Raw genomic sequence first — 7,500 nt, 5'->3', positions numbered from 1 at the left:
TGAAAACAAAGTTCCCTAAATTTTATCAGCATATCGAATGCGCGACACGGGCTGTCAACATTCTGGATCATTGCTACTCTAACTTCCACAAAGTATACAAAGCCCTCCCTCGCCCTCCTTTCGGAAAATCTGCAACAAAACTCCATTTTGTTGCTCCCAGCCTATAGACAGAAACTAAAACAGGAAACGTCCGTGCTCAGGTCTGTTCAACGTTGGTCCGACCAATCGGATTCCACGCTTCAAGATTGCTTCGATCACGTGGACTGGGATATGTTCCGGATAGCCTCAGACAACAACATTGACGTATACGCTGATTCGATGAGAGAGTTTATTAGCAAGTGCATCGGTGATGTTGTACCCACGGTGACTATTAAAACCTTCCCCAACCAGAAACCGTGGATTGATGGCAGCATTCGCGCAAAACTGAAAACACGAACCACTGCTTTTAATCATGGCAAGGTGACCGGAAACATGACCGAATACAAACAGTGTAGCTATTCCCTTCGCAAGGCAATCAAACAAGCTAAGTGTCAGTATAGAGACAAAGTAGAGTTGCAATTCAATGGCTCAGACACGAGACATACAGTGGAAATCGGTAGTTTACATACACCTTAGCCAAGTACATTTAAACTCAGTTTTCATAAATCCTGACATTTAATCCGAGTTCAAATTCCCTGTCTTAGGTCAGTTACGATCACCACTTTATTTTAAGAATGTGAAATGTCAGAATAATTGTAGAGAGAGTGACTTATTTCAGCTTTTATTTCTTTCATCACATTCCCAGTGGGTCAGAAGTTTACATACACTCAATTAGTATTTGGTAGCATTGCCTTTAAATTGTTTAACTTTGGTCAAACGTTTAGGGTAGCCTTACACAAGCTTCCCACAATAAGTTGGGTGAATTTTGGCCCATTCCTCCTGACAGAGCTGGTGTAACTGAGTCAGGTTTGTAGGCCTCCTTGCTCGCACACGCTTTTTCAGTTCTGCCCACAAACTTTCTATAGGATTGAGGTCAGCGCTTTGTGATGGCCACTCCAATACCTTGACTTTGTTGTTCTTAAGCCATTTTCCACAACTTTGGAAGTATGCTTGGGGTCACTGTCCATTTGGAAGACCCATTTGTGACCAAGCTTTAACTTCCTGACTGATGTCTTGAGATGTTGCTTCAATATATCCACATAATTTTCTTCCCTCACCATGCCATCTATTTTGTAAAGTGCACCAGTCCCTCCTGCAGCAAAGCACCCCCACAACATGATGCTGCCACCCCCGTGCTTCACGGTTGGAATGGTGTTCTTCAGCTGCAAAGCCTCACCCTTTTTACTCCAAACACAATGATGGTCTTTATGGCCAAAAAGTTTTATTTTTGTTTCATCAGTCCAGAGGACATTTCTCCAAAAAGTACGATCTTTGTCCCCATGTGCAGTTGCAAACTGTAGTCTGGCTTTTTTATGGCGTGACCCCAAGCATACTTCCAAAGTTGTGGAAAATAAAAGCAGTGGCTTCTTCCTTGCTGAGAGGCCTTTCAGGTTATGTCGATATAGGACTCGTTTTACTGTGGATATAGATACATTTGTACCTGTTTCCTCCAGCATCTTCACAAGGTCCTTTGCTGTTGTTCTGGGATTGATTTGCACTTTTTGCACCAAAGTACGTTCATCTCTAGGAGACAGAACGTGTCTCCTTCCTGAGCGGTATGACGGCTGCGTGGTCCCATGGTGTTTATACTTGCGTGCTATTGTTTGTACAGATGAACGTGGTACCTTCAGGCATTTGGAAATTGCTCCCAAGGATGAACCAGACTTGTGGAGGTCTACAATTGTTTTCTGAGGTCTTGACTGATTTCTTTTGATTTTCCCATGATGTCAAGCAAAGAGGCACTGAGTTTGAAGGTAGGCCTTGAAATACATCCACAGGTACACCTCCAATTGACTCAAATGATATCAATTAACCTATCAGAAGCTGCTAAAGCCATGGCATCATTTTCTGGAATTTTCCAAGCTGTTTAAAGGCACAGTCAACTTAGTGTATGTAAACTTCTAACCCACTGTAATTGTGATACAGTGAATTATAAGTGAAATAATCTGTCTGTAAACAATTGTTGGAAAAATGACTTGTGTCATGCACAAAGTAGATGTCCTAACTGACTTGCCAAAATTATAGTTTGTTAACAAGAAATTTGTGGAGTGGTTGAAAAAGGAGTTTTAATGACCCCATCCTAAGTGTATGTAAACTTCCGACTTCAACTGTATGTGGCAGGGTTTACAGTCAATCACGGATTACAAAAAGAAAACCAGTCCCGTCGCGGATACCGACGTCTTGCTCCCAGTCAAATTAAACAACTTCTTTGCTCGCTTTGAGGACAATACAGTGCCACTGACACCACCCACTACCAAAACCTGCGGGCTTTCTTTCACCGCGGCCAACGTGAGTAAAACATTTAAACATGTTAACCCTCGCAAGGCTGCCGGCCCAGATGGCATCCCTAACCGTGTCCTCAGAGCATGCGCAGACCAGCTGGTTGGTGTGTTTACGGACATATTCAATCAATCCCTGTCCCAGTCTGCTGTTCCCACATGCTTCAAGAGGGCCACCATTGTTCCTGTTCCCATGAAAGCTAAGGTAACTGAGCTAAACGGCTATCGCCCTGTAGCACTCACTTCCGTCATAATGAAGTGCTTTGAGAGACTAGTCAAGGACCATGTCACCTCCACCCTACCTGACACCCTAGACCCACTCCAATTTGCTTACCGCACCAATAGGTCCATAGACGACGCAATCGCAATCACACTGTACATTGCCCTAACCCATCTGGACAAGAGGAATACCTAGTATGTAAGAATGCTGTTCATCGATTACAGCTCAGCATTTAACACCATAGTACCCTCCAAACTCGTCATTAAGCTTGAGACCCTGGGTCTCGACCCCGCCCTGTGCAACTGGGTCCTGGACTTTCTGAGGGGCCGCCCCCAGGAGGTGAGGGTAGGAAACAACATCTCCACCCCGCTGATCCTCAACACTGGGGCCCCACAAGGGTGCGTTCTCAGCCCTCTCCTGTACTCCCTGTTCACCCATGACTGCGTGGCCATGCACGCCTCCAACTCAATCATCAAATTTGCAGACGACACTACAGTGGTAGGCTTGATTACCAACAACAATGAGACGGCCTACAGGGAGGAGGTGAGGGCCCTCGGTTGGTGGTGTCAGGAAAATAACCTCACACTCAATGTCAACAAAACAAAGGAGATGATCATGGACTTCAGGAAACAGCAGAGGGAGCAGCCTCCTATCCACATTGACGGGACAGTAGTGGAGAAGGTGGAAAGTTAAGTTCCTTGGCATACACATCATGGACAAACTGAAATGGTCCACCCACACAGACAGCGTGGTGAAGAAGGCGCAACAGCGCCTCTTCAACCTCAGGAGGCTGAAGAAATTTGGCTTGTCACCGAAAACACTCACAAACCTTTACAGATGCACAATCGAGAGCATCCTGTCGGGTTGTATCACCGCCTGGTAAGGCAACTGCTCCACCCACGACCGTAAGGCTCTTCAGAGGGCAGTGAGGTCTGCACAATGCATCACGGGGGCAAACTACCTGCCCTCCAGGACACCTACAGCACCTGATGTCACAGGAAGGCAAAAAAGATCATCAAGGACATCAACCACTCAAGCCACTGCCTGTTCACACCGCTACCATCCAGAAGGCGAGGTAAGTACAGGTGCATCAAAGCTGGGACCGAGAGACTGAAAAACAGCTTCTATCTCGTGTGGCTCAGTTGGTAGAGCATGGCGCTTGCAACGCCAGGGTTGTGGGTTCATTCCCCACGGGGGGACCAGGATGAATATGTATGAGCTTTCCAATTTGTAAGTCGCTCTGGATAAGAGCGTCTGCTAAATGACTTAAATGTAAATGTAAATCTCAAGGCCATCAGACTGCTAAACAGCAATCCAGCTCAGAGAGGCTGCTGCCTACATTGAGACCCAATCACTGGCCACTTTAATAAATGCATCACTAGACACTTTATACAATGCCACTCTAAATTATGCCACTTTAATAATGTTTACATATCTTCCATTACTCATCTCATATGTATATACTGTATTTTAGACCATCTATTGCACCTTTCCTATGCCGCTCGGCCATCGCTCATCCATATACTTACATGTACATATTCTCATTCACCCCTTTAGATTTGTGTGTATTAGGTAGTTGTTGGGGAATTGTTAGATTACTTGTTAGATATTACTGCAATGTCGGAACTAGAAGCACAAGCATTTCGCTACACTCGCATTAACATCTGCTAACCATGTGTATGTGAGAAATAACATTTGATTTGATTTTATGTTTTGAAAAAAATTATGTACAGGCTTCCTTCTTTTCACGCCGTCCATTACGTTAGTATTGGGGATTAACTACAATGTTGTTGATCCATCCTCATTTATCTCCTATCAAAGCCATTGTAACTGTTTTAAAATCACCATTGGCCTCATGGTGTAATCCCTGAGCGGTTTCCTTCCTCTCCCACAACTGAGTTAGGAAGGGCGCCTGTATCTTTGTAGTGACTTAGATACACCATCCAAAGTGTAATGAATAACTTCACCATCCTCAAAGGGATATTCAATGTCTACCAATAGGTTCCCTTTGTGAACCATTGGAAAACCTCCCTGGTCTTTGTGGTTGAATCTGCATTTGAAATTCACTGCTCGACTGAGGGACCTTACAGATAATTGTATGTGTTGGGTACATGTTAAAAACTATTAGACATTTCAGCTTTTCATTTGTAATTCGTTTGTATACATTGTATACCTCAATTATGTATATAGCCAAGTTATAGTTACTCATTGTGTATTTATTCCTCGTGATATTTTTCTACTATTTCTCTATTTTCTTTCTCTGCATTGTTGGGAAGGGCCCGTAAGTAAGCATTTCACTGTTAGTCTACAGCTGTTGTTTACGATGCATGTGACGAATACAATTTTATTTTATTTGAATAACAAACCGAGTTCTTCTGAGAATAGTGAGGAAAAGAGAGAAAGATCAGTATGTAGCCACTAATAACAGCTTGTGTGAGTCTATTTCCAGGCGAGGGTTAAAGTTAATGAACTATAGGGTTAGAGTTAGGGTTAGTAATTACAGGGAAGGCATATGAGGGGTGTGTCTGTGTGCGCGTGTGCATGTGTGTGAGTGTTGAGCAGAGATGTGCAGTATTTCTGTTGTATGTATTTGAAATATCTATTTCATTTAATTCTGAGAAATGTTGTCATGTGTATTACACTGGGCTGAAATACACTCCAATGTATTTTTATAACAAGATACTTTTGAGAGATTACATTTTTTGTATTTTCAAAATACAATACATCAGCTGTCGGTAGCTGATGTATAATTTGCATAATTTGCAAATAAATTCATTAAAAATCCTACAATGTGATTTTCTGGATTTTTTTCCCTCATTTTCTCTGTCATAGTTGAAGTGTACCTATGATGAAAATTACAGGCCTCTCTCATCTTTTTAAGTGGGAGAACTTGCACAATTGGTGGCTGACTAAATACTTTTTTGCCCCACTGTATAGAATAATGAGAATCGTGAGAATTGCAATACATATTATATCTTGAGAATCGTGAGAATCGCAATCCATATCAGTCCCTGGCAATTCCCAGCCCTACAGTTTAGCCACGTTCTTGTCCGTCTGGGAGGAGACCTGGGATAGACAGCAGAAAGAGAGGAAGAAAGCAGAGAAAGCAGGGGAGAGAAGCAGGGGGAGAGGGAGAGCAGGGTAGAGGAGGAGAGCAGAGAGAGAAGAGGGGGGAGAGTGAGAGAGCAGGGGAAGAGGGGGAGAGCAGGAGAAGAGGGGAGAGAGTGAGAGAGAAGGGAAGAAGGTAGAGGGAGAGAGGAGAGAGCAAGGGGAGAGGGGAGAGTGGAAGAAGCAGGGGAGAGGGGGAGAGTGAGAGAGCAGGGGGAGAGGGGAGAGTGAGAGAGCAGGAGAAGAGGGGGAGAGTGAAAAGAGCAGGGGGAGAGGGAGAGAGCAGGGGAGAGGGGGGAGAAGGAGAGGGGGGGAGCAGGGGAGAGGGGGAGAGGAGAGAGAGAGCAGGGAGAGAGGGAGAGAGCAGGGGAGGGGGGAGAGCAGGAGAAGAGGGGGAGAGTGAGGAGAGCAGGGGAAGAGGGGGAGAGTGAGAGAGAGCAGGGAGAGGGGGAGAGCAGGGGGAGAGGGAGAGAGCAGGGGAGAGGGAGAGAGCAGGGGAGGGGGGGAGAGCAGGAGAAGAGGGGGAGAGTGAGAGAGCAGGCGGAGAGGAGGGAGAGCAGGGGAAGAGGGGAGAGTGAGAGAGCAGGGGAGGAGGGAGAGCAGGAGAAGAGGGGTAGAGTGAGAGAGCAGGGGGAGAGTGAGAGAGCAGGAGAAGAGGGGGAGAGTGAAAGAGCAGGGGGAGAGGGAGAGAGCAGGGGGAGACAGGAGAGGGGGGAGCAGGGGGAGAGGGAGAGAGCAGGGGAGAGGGAGAGAGGAGGAGAGGAGGGGGAGAGGGAGAGAGGAGGAGAGCGGGGGAGAGGGAGAGAGGAGGGGGAGAGGGAGAGAGGAGGAGAGAGGCAGGGGAGAGGGAGAGAGGAGGGGGGAGACGGAGAGAGGAGGGGGAGGGGGAGAGGGAGAGAGCAGGGGAGAGGGGGAGAGAGGAGGGGGGAGAGGGGGAGAGAGGAGGAGAGAGGATGCGGGAGGAGGGGAGGAGAGGGAGAGAGGAGGAGGGAGAGAGGAGGGAGAGAGAGCAGGGGGAGAGGGAGAGAGGAGGGGGAGAGGGAAAAGAGAGGGAGAGAGCCAAGGGGGAGGAAAGAGAGCAGGGGGAGAGCAGGAGGAGAGGGGGAGAGGAGAGAGGAGGGGGGAGAGGGAGAGAGGAGGGAGAGAGCAGGGGGAGAGAGGAGAGAGGAGGGGGGAGACGGAGAGAGGAGGAGAGAGAGCAGGGGGGAGGGGAGTGGGAGAGAGCAGGGGGTGAGAGGCAAGAGAGAGGGGGGAGGGATGTAGCAGACCAGGTGGTGGGTTGAGGTCCCTGCTGTTTTGGCTTGGAGATAGAAATGGGGGTAAAAGAGAAGAGAGACAGAGAGGGAGAAATAGAGGAATGGTATCTGGCCAAAATAACACCAAATAAATAAAGTATTATCAAAAAATTGACTTCTATGTTGGCATTTGGAGTAGCCACTAGTTGGGAAGTGATCATTTGCATATGTCCATGCCTTATGGCAAGGTTATATGAAATTAGTGCATATCTCGCTACTGCACATGCACGGACAGGCATGCACGCACAGCACACACACCGGACAACCAACGACACACACCAGTTACAAAGGGTACTGGAACAGTTGTTCTACCCCCAAGCCATAGTCTGCCTAAACAGTTAATCAAATGACTCCCCGGACACTCTTGCACTGACTCGATGCACACTCACTGGACTCTACCCACACCATTCACACATACAAACACACACACACATGCATATTGACAACACATCACACCACA

Source organism: Salvelinus sp. IW2-2015, unplaced genomic scaffold, assembly GCF_002910315.2.
Source record: "Salvelinus sp. IW2-2015 unplaced genomic scaffold, ASM291031v2 Un_scaffold2087, whole genome shotgun sequence".
NCBI classification, from domain to species: domain Eukaryota; kingdom Metazoa; phylum Chordata; class Actinopteri; order Salmoniformes; family Salmonidae; genus Salvelinus; species Salvelinus sp. IW2-2015.
This window is presented reverse-complemented; position numbering follows the sequence as displayed.